Source organism: Mixophyes fleayi, chromosome 3 (assembly GCF_038048845.1).
Source record: "Mixophyes fleayi isolate aMixFle1 chromosome 3, aMixFle1.hap1, whole genome shotgun sequence".
Taxonomy (NCBI): Eukaryota; Metazoa; Chordata; class Amphibia; order Anura; family Limnodynastidae; genus Mixophyes; species Mixophyes fleayi.
Genome location: NC_134404.1, coordinates 64,411,036 through 64,424,179, shown reverse-complemented (window position 1 = coordinate 64,424,179; position 13,144 = coordinate 64,411,036).

The window sequence follows — 13,144 nt, the reverse complement described above, 5'->3', positions numbered from 1 at the left end:
CTTATATTCCCACCCATCGGCTAGAGTGTTTAGTAACGGATTCCTGTCGGATAGATTCACGATCACAAACGGAACTTGACAGGGTTGTCCCTTATCCCCGTTGATATTTGTCTTGGCAATGGAACCTCTTGCCATATCCATTAGATCCTCATATCTGTTTCCTGGTGCCACTGTTAAAAATACCTTGCATAAAATATGTCTATTTGCCGATGATGTTTTGCTTTTTGTAACTGACCCGGGGACTTCGCTGCCGACCCTTCATAATATTTTAGACACATATAGCCGAGCTTCATATTATAAGCTAAACTCCACTAAATCAGAAGCCCTTCCAATAAATATTCCCCATGAGAAGGTGCAACTCCTTAAAACATCTTTTCATTACTCATGGAAGATGTCGGCACTGAAATATTTGGGTATTCAAATCACTTCCTCACTGGAAAATACGATTAATCTTAATTTTTCATCTCTAACCCTCCAACTTTCAACTTTAAGTAAATCCTGGGTCTGCAGCGAGGTCTCCTGGTTGGGAAGGATCGCAGCCTTCAAGATGATGTTGCTCCCAAAAATGATGTATTTATTCCGTACTATTCCTGTTTGTATCCCCAAATCTTTATTGGATAAACTGCATTCAGTTATGATATTATATGTCTGGAAGCACAAACCCCCACGAATAGCCAGTTCTCGGATGTATTTGCCTAAACAACAGGGAGGTTTGGCGTTGCCAGACTTGTACAGATACCATGCGGCTTGCTTACTTTCTCAGCTTCGTGACTGGTCCCTCCCGATGCACCAAAAACCATGGGTAGACCTGGAGAAAGCTCTTAACCCGCATTTCCCATTGGCAGATTTGATCTGGGTTCCAAAAAATTGGCGCCCTGTAAATGCCCAATTACCAAAGACAACTAGGGACTCCCTGTTGGTGTGGGACAAAATGTTAAAGGCCAATTCTATGACTCTGGTCCTGACCAAAAATATCTCCTTAGCTGCAGTGGCTAAATTAATTCCTAATTTAAATCTCAGCCTATGGGTATCAAACGGAATAACCTCATTCTCTCAATTACTAGACGATCAGAGTTTACTATCTTTTACACAAATAAAGGAAAAATTTCACCTCCCTTCTCAGGAATTTTATAAATACCTGCAGCTCAGACACTGGTTTAATTCCCTTCCCAGACTAGGTCTACCTATTACATCACCACCGCCCTTGTTGTTCACTAAATTAACAAAAGGAGATAATAGAGCCAGTATTACCTTCTGGTACCGCTATACCCTCCCCTCTACATCAGAAAATAAAACCAAAATACAACTGCAGTGGGAATCTGACCTTCAACTAGAGTTGGAAAGTGAAGATTGGGAAGCCATTTTCACAAACTCGTTCCGAATGTCCAAATGTATAAATCACACAGAAATGATGATAAAATTAATTAATAGATTGTATCTTACCCCAACTAGACTTCATAAAATGTGGCCTTCCCAGTCTAAACTTTGCTGGCGGCAATGCAATATTCCGGGGGATTTGATGCATATATTCTGGAATTGTCCCCATATACAGTCGTTCTGGGTACAAATCTTCCAGCTAGCCAATAAGGTTACTAGACAAAATCTCTCTCCTACCCCAGAGGTTGCGTTACTGCAGCATTACCCCCCCCAGTTTCCATCATATGCTAAATATGTCTTTAGTCATATTCTGATTGCCGCAAGAGCGTCCTTAGCTCAAGGTTGGAAGTCACCACAGATACCCTTGATATCGAAAGTAGTGGCCAAGGTGCAATTCAGCTTTGAAATGGAGACAGAGGGGATGCCCTACTCCACTGCCACCTCGTCCCCGATAATGAAGTGGTTCAGCTGGCATGTGTATGTTACGGACGGAGAGGGAGCGCGTCCAGACCGAATAGACTCTGATTTACTACCTGCATCTCCTACACTTAGCGAAGTTCCCAAATGTCCCTATTAGTAGTTCCATGGTGACCATTCGACCAGTGTAACTTTCACGAATTGGAAGGGATCCTATTAGGTTCCCTCCCTCATGTGTTCAATATGGTTTAACAGCAGAATTGTTTAATTTGTTCCCCCCACTATGTACCCCGTCAATCCTTCCCCTTTTTATTTTGTGTCCTTTCCTTACCCCCATCCCTTTCTTTTTTCTGTACCCCATAATTTTTGAAAAATTAATAATAAAAATACTATTGAAGTTAAAAAAAAAAAATGTATGATCAAGTTTGCATTGAATGGAGTTTGAAATCAACAATAACTATATCCAACAATGTTGCTTTGCTCTGCCACTGACACAAACACCCTACATTTGAATGATATGGGAAAAGAATTTCAGCTTTGTATTGTAACACAATAATATTCAATAATAGTTCATCTAATGGTCTCCTTTACATGAATGCCTGTTCCTTACACTTTAATTACTTTTGTCTTCTCTCAGTGTCAGAACTTTTAGTGTTTTGCGCTTGCTTGTTTGTTCTTAGTTTTCCCACCCACCTGCGCCACTTGCTGCAATGAATTCAATTAAAATCAGCTATAACCATCTTCAACAATAGAGTTTTGCTCTGCGACTGACACAAAATTTAAGAAGATTTTATACTAATTGATCAATAATATTCAATATTTCCATTAGTAGAATTCTTGCATTTTTGGTTCTCTGATTACTTTTATTTTCTCGTAGCATTATATCTTTATTTTAGTATTTGCTTAAATAATGTTTTGCTGCATTTACTATGTTAATGATGATACTTATTATAATCATAGTCTTTTGAGAAACACAAAACCAATCAAAGATATCATACTAACTAACAGTTATTACTGTCACTCTAAAGTATAATTAGTTTCAGTAACCTATGTGGTACCCCTTTTCATTATATCCCGTTTGGCAGAAAAATGGACAAATCACTGATCTAGAACATTACAGTGTACAGGGTTGTGATTCCCAAGAAATAATTTTGTTCCTTACTAATTAATTATATTTATTTTTTACTGTTGTTTGCACAAAATGATGGCTACTGTGAAGAAGGAGTGGTATAAATACACATTGCAGAGTGCAAAAGCTCACAAAAGTTCATCGTCATGGGAAACTGATGTTTTCCTTCGCGTTCAGATCCAAGGTGAGCGATAAATTCTGAGTCAATCCACGAGAGTCAATCCACAATTTTAAAACTGAGCACTGTTGGGTTCAATAGGATCCTAACAGATCTCTACTTCGTGAGCATGTATGTTATTGTTATTGTCCAACAAAATATCATTTCATTTTAACTTTAGCATAAATTTCAAACAATCACACGGATGTGAATACAGCTTATAATTAACAGGTTGCATTTACTAGGTCACCAATCAGGTTGCAGTTAACTCTTAAATCTGACTGGTTCATGAGATTTTTTAATGAAGGACAGTATGGGGTGATAAAATCTTTTATTGGCAGCTTCATATCATATTATGAATGATTTAAATAATTCTTTATTAGGCGACAAGTTAAGGATATCTGTTACTCAGTTTGCAATGCACAATGCAGGGAAGTTATTGGTGTTGAATTTCAGTGTTCAATAAAACCTTTACCAACAATCTCTGTAGCATAGACTATTATAAAAAATATCACTTAGTAATTGTTTAACAGTTAGAAAAGAAGTTGGCTCAGTAATTATAAGTGCCACATTACAGTTGGTGAAAATCTGACAAATATCAAGATATATAGAGCATGATCAAGATATATGATACATACAGTATAATATAAAGACTTTGAAAGCTATATATTCCTCTTGGAATTGAAAACAATCATGTTGGAATACAGTGTGCTTCACATTCACTTTGCTTTTAAGAATCTGTAATATTCCTCATGCAGTATTTTATCTTGCTCTTTCAGGTCATCATATGTTTCTTGTAGTTCAAGGACAATTTTTCTTATCTCTGCAGCTGCCTCTGTTTTAGCACCTTCTTCCAGATCTGCCGCTCCCTTTACCACAAAAGCAGCATCAACCAATATGAACACTGCAGCAAAAACTCCAGAAACAGCTCTGGCTACCCGAGCCCCCTGAGCTAATAACTTGGTCCCTTGAGTTGCAGCTGCAGATAATCTGCCCAACTGAACCAATCTGCCTAGCTCTACTCCCACGAATATACCTTTCCTCCCAACTCTACCAGCTTGGAATTTTTCTTCATCAGTCAGCACAGACCTAAGAGCTTCAAGTTTAACTTCAATTTCTTTAGCCATATCTTGAATTATAGTCATATTTCTAATAAACTCTGCAACAATTTTATCTGCTCTTTGGCATTTATTTTTAATATTAACAGAATCAGCTATAGAAGCTGCTGCACCTGTCACCCCTCCAGCCACAGCTGCAACAATACCAGCACCACTGACCCACATAGACAACCCAAGTGTAAATGGGGCTAAGGCCAGGCCTGCAATGGTAGCGACTCCTCCTGCTATTCCAACTGAACTTCCTGTGACGCTGGCAATGGTGGCTCCTTTATGGAACTTGTCTATGTCGTCAGCGATACCGCGCAATTCTTCAATGCATTTTTCAATTATGTTCATCAAAGATGTCCATGTGACTGTAAACTCTTTAACATATGTTGTTAACTGTTCATAATAAACAAAAAACATTAAGAAGTTTAGAAAACATGACCGTGCTATATTAACTGTCTATATAATACATTTGGTAATATTTAAATACATTATATTTATAAGCAAATAATCAATACAATGAGAAGATGTAAAAGGGAATGTATTACTCCCCTTGCATTAAAAAAAAATGCAAAGATAGGCATAGAAGAAATCTAAACGAGTGTTATACATGTGATTAGTTGTGGTCAGAAGCGATTTTGTGGTCTTCTCCATCTTATAACCAATAATATGATCTAAAGTCAATAAAACTGCACATTTTTATTAGAAAAGTAAATATTTCATTTTAGATTGGTTTCAATTAAGTACATCTACTGAATACACTCAGTTGAGGCAGCAATTTTATGGACTGTACCTATATTCCACCTATAAATTCATTATGGGATAGAGGAGTCTACGTTGCCAACTAATGAAACTCATATAAGATTCCTAGAGGTATATTTACTAAACTGCGGGTCTGAAAAAGTGGAGATGTTGCCTATAGCAACCAATCAGATTCTAGCTGTCATTTTGTAGAATGTACTAAATAAATGATAGCTAGAATCTGACCGGTTGCTATAGCAGCATCTCCACTGTTCAAACCCGCAGTTTATTAAATATACCCCCTAGAAGCAAAACAGTTGCACAAACGCTTCTTAGCTGAAGCTGTCTGCCAACTTTTGTTTCACACTTCACATTCGGCATATGATTGAAAATGGTGATAAAGCCCAGGGAACTATTAATAATGTTTACTATGGAACAATAGCATTCTACCACAATCTCGACAATAAATCCAGGATCAATTAATAATTGTTTCACTGATTTCTATTTAGCTTTATATAATAAAGGATCTATTTAAGGAAGTGAAGAGCCAAAATTCAGGCGTGAACACCAGCAAAAGGCTCTTTCATTGCTTTATGTTATTTATCAAACTGTTAATGTATGAAAAATCATAGATTTCTCCGGCAGTAAACTAATTACCAGGGCTTAACACTGTCCCCATTGATGTCTGTGGGGACAGCCGCATTTGTTGTTTTATTAAGCTGCGAAAATCTTTCACAACATCTCAGGAGGTTGCTATTGATCATTTTCAATGGGATCCAGCTGAAGTCTCTACAGCTTTGCTGGATCACTCATGGAGAGCACAATGCGCATAGCACTTTCTCCATTCGCTGGCAGAGTTAGGCTGCTGTTGTAGACAGAAAATACTTTGTTTAGGAGGGAGGTCCCTAGAGTGAGAACTGGGAATCAAATGTTGAATATTTTCTCTTTAGAGTGAGGCTCATAACAGGGATGATATTACTACTATTATCTTGTATTTTTTAAGTGCCAACATATTACTTAGTGTGGCACATTAAGGGGGTTATGATACAAACAATTTACATACAATGAAATGAAGCACAAAGTAAATATGGCCATGTCCAATAAGCTTACAACTTAAGACAACTGGGATGCACTTGAAAGATAAGGAATAGCATAGCATTATACCTCTGAGCAGTTAATGATTACAGGTACAGCGCTAGTTTCTGGCTCCAGGCAGTTTGTGGATACAAGCATTGAATTAGTTTCTGGATATGGGCAGTTCATAATTACAGGTTCTGTGTTAGTTTCAGTCTCTGGGCTAATGGCCAATACAGGTACTTTGCTAGTTCTTGGCACTGTGTGACTGGTGAATACAGGTACTGCCCTTGTATCTGGCTTCAGGTATTTCTTGATTACGTGTACAGTGCTACATGTGATGTGCTAGTTTCTGAGTCCAGGTAGTTGATGGCTATAGATATTAATTTATATGCTTAAATATTTTGAAGGCAAAAATACAGACAACATGCTGATATATTTAGTGGATCCCTGGGTGTCCCTTCAGACCTTGAGAAAGGGACAATTGTTTTGTAGAATCTTATTGTTAGAAATTAACTGGGACAAGTATATTCTGTTCCTGGTAGATGTAGAGGCTAGGAATAACCTGACACCTCTCTATAATATTCTTTGGAAAGATACATTTAAATATTTAAGTACTACTATCATATTTAGTCCTGCACACTATGTCAGCTTAAATTTTACAACAATAATATACTATATTAAAAAAAAGTAACTATATGGACAAAACTTACATTACTGGCTCTGGGTAGTATCATCTTGTAAAGATTATTCTTTTTTTTCCTAAACAAATTTAAGTGTTTTTTAACTTGCAAATTTTCCTCCCACAACCACAGTTTGCAATAATTTGCAGACTAATTAGTCAATAGACCTGTGGGGATTTTAACCACATCTTATATTACCTTATAAAGCACAATTTATATTTTAGAATAGGCACTCTAAATTTATGTCTCTACTAGTTGAAGTACCTGGTGTTGCCCGTGTTTAAATATTTAAGTTATTAAGTTTACAATGAGTTGGGTGTAACTGTCAGCATTTTAAAAATAATTAGCAGTTTAGAAGGTCTTTCAACACATCCATTAGGTGGCAGCCCAATGTTGTTTTTGTTTTATATTAAATATTATACAAATCCATCAAATGGAAGTCCCAGTGGAGGATCCCTGGGTCAAAGTTCTTACCAGCGTACAACAACGGGAGGTTTGATTGCGACCTTAATCCCTTAATATGTCTTTTGGGATCCAATGTTATCTGTCTGTGAAGTTTTTGTCCAAATTCATCCAGTGAAAGGCTCAGAACAGGCTCCCCAGGTCAAAGTTCCGCCCAGCGTACACCAACGGGAGGTGCGACCGGGACCCTAACCCAATTAAAACCTGCCCAGGATCCAACTGGACAACCTCGCATTGGTTTCATCACACTTGGTGGATGGGTGTCTGAATTTATAACCAGACAGAGAAACAATCCATATCCATCTAGTGGAAGGCCAAGAACAGGCTCCCCAGGTCAAAGTTCTGGCATGCGTACACCAACAGGAGTTCTGACCGGGACCTTAATCCCCTAATATGTCTTCTGGGATCCAATGGTAATAGTCTTTAGAGATTTTCTTTCAAATCCATCCAGTGGAAGGTTCAGAACAGGCTCCACAGGTCAAATTTCTGGTATAGTGTACACTAACAGAAGGTTCAACCAGGTCCCTAAAACCGTAATATCTGCCCGGGATCCAACTGGATCACCTTGCATTGGTTTCATCCGAATCGGTGCAGGGATGTGGAAGGTATTTGCCTACAAATAAACAAACAAACTTATTCTTTAATATATAGATAGATTCCCTTGCTGCCCAAGTACAATATGCATACTGTCAGGGTTGTCCTAAAAGAGTGAAGGATCCCCAGACTCTGCAGGATTACTGAGCTCTCTTGCAGTCGCCGAGTCTAACGAGTAGGTGGTATTCACCAGGGATCCCCGCAAGGGACTATGGGCTTAGCGGCACCTATCCCGCAGGTCGCAGTCCCGAGAGAGAATGAATGCAGCAGAGAGTTGAGGAGGAGCCAAATGGAGTCAGAAGGCTGAGGGTGGCACAATACAGAAGGCTAGCAAAGAGAGAGGACAGTCACTGGGTAGCGGGTTCAATGCTGGGAGAGAACTGACTGAACTGACATCGCATAGGTAGCTAGAGGTGGTTGCAAGGAAGACACAGTAACAGAGGTAGCTCAGAGAGGCAGCAGATAGAGAGAACCGAGGCTGACACGATACAAGTAACCCAGGTGATGGTAGAGGAGTCACTGGAACAGCGAGATCAAATGCTGGAGTAGAGCAAGCTGATACTTATTAATTGCAATCCAAATTGAGCTGTAGGCTAATCTGACCGTCTGGGACAAAATAAATTTTCTGGATTAATAGCGAGGCTTCTCACAGTGCTGTCTGCCCCGAGGCTTTTCACAGTGCTGTCTGCCCCGAGGCTTCTCACAGTGCTGTCTGCCCCGAGGCTTCTCACAGTGCTGTCTGCCCCGAGGCTTCTCACAGTGCTGTCTGCCCTGAGGCTTCTCACAGTGCTGTCTGCCCGGAGGCTTCTCTCAGTGCTGTCCCTGCCAAGCCTGCCGCCCAGTCCGGACCTGCTGCCAAGCCTGCCGCCCAGTCCGGGCCTGCTGCCAAGCCTGCCGCCCAGTCCGGGCCTGCTGCCAAGCCTGCCGCCCAGTCCGGGCCTGCTGCCAAGCCTGCCGCCCAGTCCGGGCCTGCTGCCAAGTCCGAAACATCTGCTACCGAGTGTGCCAACTCTGAACCATCACCTTTCTTTGAGGGGCATCCTTCCCAATTTAATGCCCTTCTGAGATTTTTTGCCTCACAGATCCCCTCCCTACCAAGCCTTGTTAGTAGCTCTAAGAGACAGGTACTATTCCTAATATCCCATTTTAGGGGAGAGGCTTTGGAATGGGCAAACCCATTTATTGAGACGGATCATCCCATCTTATCGGGCTTACAATCCTTTTCTGAGGCAGTAATCAGCAAGTTTGTAACTCCTCCCGCTATGCCATCTTGCGGGGCCTCTGCATTGTCAGCAATATCACCATTGTGCACCTTACAGTTGGCTCAGGTCTCAATCCCGAGGAAGTCCCGCAAATGGGGAGGACGTAAAAAGAAAGGAGGTTCTGCAGTGCTTCAGCTTCCATCTGGCATCGTCTCCTTTGCCTTTCCGCCCATGGACGAGGACTTTTCTGCCGGGCCCCCTATTGTGGACTATGATTCCGATGAATTTAGACATTTTTGGTAATCGGGCGTTTGGAATTCGCCCTAAGGGGGGGGGGTACTGTCAGGATCTGCCTGCAAGCTTATGCATTATATGCTGCTTTGCCTGGCAGCTCCTGCCTTTGTCCTTATTATTGTATTGCAGCAGTACCTCTGATTATCAGAGGTGCTGCTATTGTGCCTTTCTTGTTTGCTTTAGGGGTTAACTTGTTCACTAATTATTCCATGCACCTGGGTGTGTTCTCATTTCCCTTTATATACCTGTCACTCCCAGCACACATTGCTGGTTAATGATGTCATATCCTGTGGTTACACACTGTGATTCCTCCTCCTGCATTGTTCCTGTGATTATACTGCATTAGGATCTCATCATTCATTCTGCTGATCTGTTTCATATGTGAACCTGGGACTTACCTGTGCATTTCCCTGTATATGCTGCCTGGAATCTTCCCTCACCTTCCATTTACCTGCAACTGCTGAATATCTGGTATTTCTGCAAACTTATGATTTCATCACCTGTATATATTTGCCAGCAATAAACATTGTTTGTTTTTTCACCTATTCATGGCTCCTTAGCGGTATTTCTACGTTGTTTCGTGACACACAGGTAGGACTACTATCCTACTATCCTACTGGTTTGGCATATCCCTCGTACTTCAGGGGCAGAAACTTCAAAACATTTCTCTTCATCTGCTTTAACAAATTTCCCAGGTAGGCCTGACAAAGTATCTGCATCTATGTTGATAACACAAGGTTAGTATCTTATGCTTAAGTTGTACACCGCCAATGCAGCTAGCCACCCATGCTCAGTAGCGTCAAGCTTGGCATTCGTTTGAACATAAATTAGACGATTTTTGTTGGCAAGCACTTAAAATTTAACCCCATAGAGATAATTTTGTAATTTATAAACAATAGCCAACTTCAAAGCAAGGAATTCCAATTTGTGCAATTTGGTCATTTCTTTCACTGGGTGACAGGCCTCTGCTGTTGTAATATATTGGCTGTAATCTCCCTTGTTGTTCTTGGTATAATACACCCCCAAGGCCATTGAAGGAGGTGTCAGCGTGAAGCACATAAGGCAAAGCTGGATTTGCTTATGCTAATACTGGTGACTGAATGAGAATGCTCTTCAATTTCTGGAAAGCTATTTCACATTTAGGTGTCCATCATTCACCGAACACTTTTTTCACTTTGAAGTAGGGCACTTACCCAGCCTCCTTGCTTGTAGTTACTCCCTTAGAAGGGAGGTAGCCCTGAGTCAATTCATTCAATGGTTTTGTAATATAGGAATAATGGGGTATGAATCTTCTATAATACCCACAGAACCCCATGAAGAAATGAAGCTCCCCAAATTACATGGGTCATGGCCAGATTACTACTGCTTACACTTTTGATGTATCTGTGGAGATGCCATCCCACCTCACTATATGGCCCACATACTCCAACGTGGTTTGACATAGGTAACATTTGTCCAACTTCAATTTTAAGCCATTATTTAGAAGACGATTTATCACTTTAAGAAGCCACTGTTCAAGTTCTTCCAAAGTATGACTGAACACCATGAAATCATCTAGAAACACAATGACTTCTCGATAATTCATGTCACCCATGATCTTGCCCATACATCTTTGGAAGGTTGCAGGAGCTCCTGATATCCCTTGAGGCATACTCTGAAACTGGAAAAACCCCAATGGGCATATGAAAGCAGTGTTTTCTGCATCTTCAGCGTTAATTGAAGTTTGGTAATATCTGCTGCACAGACCTAACACTAAAAATCATCAGCTTCAAAGCTTCATCAATTTTTGGTATGATATACTGGTTAGGTATAGTGCGCTTGTTTAATTTGTGATAGTCCACGCACATTCTGATGTCTCCAATTTTCTTGATGTCTCCAGTTTTCTTGCACTCTAGGTGAAGCATAGGGGCTTTCAGACTTAACATTAGCTCAAGTAGCTTCTTCACATAATCCCAGTCTGCTGGCGCCAGCCGTCGGGATCTCTATCTGAAGGATGTCTCATCATTTACTCAAATGATCTAGGCCCAGATCCAAATTCCTTAAAGAGAACACATCCTTTCTTTGCATCATTTCATGAATGAGGACCTCCTTCTCTGTATGTCACTTCCTTCAAAGCATGCATCAAAACAATCTGGTTTAAGTCTATCCCCTTTAGATTCTGATTTTCTTCACATAGGCCTCTTGACACATAGGATGGATCATTAGACTCTGAGCATAGTCCTTTCTCCCAAACTCCCGTCACCACTTGGCAAGAGTTTTGAAAAGGTTTGCATTAGTCCCAATTATGATGGGTACATCAGGTGGTTCATTTACAGCTTCAGGACACACCAATGTAAGGGTCTCCACTTCACATTCTATCCCGGCAACATCTTCTGGGAACTTGATGGTGATCTGTATATACCCCAGGAAAGGGTAGCTATGGTCAATAAACTCTCACAAGGCTAAAGGCTAACCCAGACAAAGGTTGAATCTCCACTTCTGACAAATTATATTGGTACCACTTCTTGAGCACAGTGGACACTTAGGAACTGCTATCAAGCAGTATCTGACAAGCCTGGGCATTTATACAAGCAGGTGCATTTAAAAACCCACCTCTGCAGACAATCTTATAGTATTCCTCTACCACCCTCTTAATCTCCCTAGGTTACCCTATTACCACCATCTACACAGCTAACACAAGACAACAACCCTCTGACCAACATAGTTGTGTGACTGAGCATACAGCCCACTAAATACTTTGTAATCTTTGCATTATAGCTGGACAGATATTCAATTTGATGTAGCACTTACCCTTGTGTATCAAAGCATTGTCCCATAGATTGTAAGCTCGCGAGCGGGCCCTTCTTACCTCTACGTATATATGTATTACCCAGTATTGTTTTATTACTGTTTTTTCCCAATTGTAAAGCGGAATGGAATCTGCTGGCGCTATATAAATAAATAAATATGATGTTAATGATAAAAACACAGTCTCTGAATTTAGTGACACAAGTGTTAACTATATATTTTCCTTTCACTTCAGGTTTATGTTATGTATGTATATGATGGTTTCTTAGGCCTACTCATAAGCACTAGGGTTTGATTATACAATTACTGCTTTTCTCATTGTTGTGCTCCCACAGGGATTATTTCACAATGATGTTTCTACACACAGTTGCTTTGATAATTCTCTTTACATATATTTCATATTTTAGATGCTTTTCCTTATAATTGCAGATCTCCACAAATACAACCTTTTACATATACATCCCTTAATAGAGTAATCTCAATTATAAATATCTGGCTTCTTATAGATCTGTCTAAATTAATTTTCTTCTCCTCACATAGGTCTTTCTCCTCTCTACCTCACCCTTGTGTCCAGTAAAACCGTTATCACTCCTCATCCCACTGTAACCGTCACCCTCATTTGTCAGTTTCGGCCACAGGGGACTCTGGGATATGTAGTTCCAGCAGGTGTCAGCAACTATATTTATTTTTAGTCTCCGCTCGTTGGCAAATGTTACATATATAACACAAAATATCACAATAATAAACCACATGCAATGTATTTTTTCCTTCATCTCCAAACATTTTGCCTTGCAATTATGGGATTTTCCAACTCAATATCCAAAAAAGAAACTGTATCTTTATCTGCCATTACTGGTTATGAATCAAAAAGATAAAATAGGAAATGGATAGGAGAATCATGAAGTATTGTTTGGAATTTGCCTTTAACATTTTTCAAATTCATACAGTAGGTATTCCAGAAAATAAAATATGAGCAATAACCCATAGCAAACTATCAGATGTGACCAGAGAGTGCCTAGGTGGGTGTTGGTAGTGCGCTATTCTTAACGTCTACCTTGTAGTACCAATGGGTCAACCACTCGGCTCTCGCTCAGTCCCTCCCATCTCATGATGCTGTTTGTTAA